Raw genomic sequence first — 1528 nt, forward strand, 5'->3', positions numbered from 1 at the left:
TTGAGAATACTGAGAGAATTCCAAGTGTCTTTTCCAGTTACAATGGAATGAAACTGGAAAAATTAACAAGCACATGGAAATTAAACAACACATTCTTTTAAAAAGCTATTGGGTTTAAGAAGAAATCAAATTAGAAAATATCTCAAGGCAAATGAAAATAAAAATACAACATACCAAAACTAATGAGACGCAGAAAAAACAGTACAGAAGGTACAGTTGATAGCAATAAATACTTGCACTGAAAAACAAGAAAGATCTCAAATAAACAATCTCAATTTACACCTCAGGGAAGAAACTAAGCCCAAAATTAGCAGAAAGAAGGAACATTTCCAAGAATGGATAACTAAGGAACTAACAAATATTAGGGCATAAATAAATGCTAGAGAACAGATAAACATTTTTTTTAATTGATAACACTAAGAGTTGATTTTTTTTTAATTTTATTTTATTTTTAAACTTAACATAATTGTATTAGTTTTGCCAAATATCAAAATGAATCCACCACAGGTATACATGTGTTCCCCATCCTGAACCCTCCTCCCTCCTCCCTCCCCATACCATCCCTCTGGGTCGTCCCAGTGCACTAGCCCCAAGCATCCAGTATCGTGCATCGAACCTGGACTGGCAACTCGTTTCTTACATGATATTTTACATGTTTCAATGTCATTCTCCCAAATCTTCCCACCCTCTCCCTCTCCCACAGAGTCCATAAGACTGTTCTATACATCAGTGTCTCTTTTGCTGTCTCGTACACCGGGTTATTTTTACCATCTTTCTAAATTCCATATATATGTGTTAGTATACTGTATTGATAAAAATACGGAACGCTTCATGAATTTGCGTGTCATCCTTGCACAGGGGCCATGCTAATCTTCTCTGTATTGTTCCAATTTTAGTATATGTGCTGCCGAAGCGAGCACTAAGAGTTGATTTTTGAAAAATAAAATAAAATCAACAAACCCTTCACTAGGCTAGGGGGTAAAAAAAAGAGAGAAGACACAAATAAATAAAATCAGAAATAAAAGAGGAGACATTACAACTAATCTCACAGAAATAAAGAGGCTCATAAAAGACTATTATGAACAATCATATGCCAATAAATTGGACAACCTAAACACATACAATCCTATGCCAAAAAACTGGACAGTCTAGACACAACCTACCAAGATTGGGTCAAGGAGAAACAGAGACTCTGCACATACCAATAACAAGTGAAAAAAACCAAAGGAATGGTTTTAAAACTTCCAACGTAGGAACAGACCAGCATCAAATGACTTCGTGGGTGAATTTTACCAAACATTTATAAAGAACACCAACCTTCCTTAAATGCTTCCTGAAATTAGAATAAACAGTTTCAAACTAATTCTATGAAGTTAGTCTGAAACCAAAGCCAGACAAAAGATATCGCAAGAGAAAAAAACTACAGATCAGTGCCCTCCTGAACACAGATACAAAGATCCTCAAAAAACAAAAAAATACCACAAACTCATTACAACAGCATATATCATTCACCATGACCAAGTGAAAT

The 1528-nt window shown here is 34.9% G+C and overlaps 1 non-coding gene across 1 annotated transcript; it reads right to left on the reverse strand.

Moving 5' to 3' along the window:
- Nucleotides 1-813: 813 nt before the first annotated feature.
- LOC133237890 (U6 spliceosomal RNA) lies at nt 814-920 on the reverse strand. The gene has a single exon (XR_009733399.1). It is a non-coding gene; the product is annotated as a U6 spliceosomal RNA (small nuclear RNA).
- Nucleotides 921-1528: the final 608 nt, after the last annotated feature.

The sequence above is a fragment of the Bos javanicus genome, chromosome 24, assembly GCF_032452875.1.
Source record: "Bos javanicus breed banteng chromosome 24, ARS-OSU_banteng_1.0, whole genome shotgun sequence".
Taxonomy (NCBI): domain Eukaryota; kingdom Metazoa; phylum Chordata; class Mammalia; order Artiodactyla; family Bovidae; genus Bos; species Bos javanicus.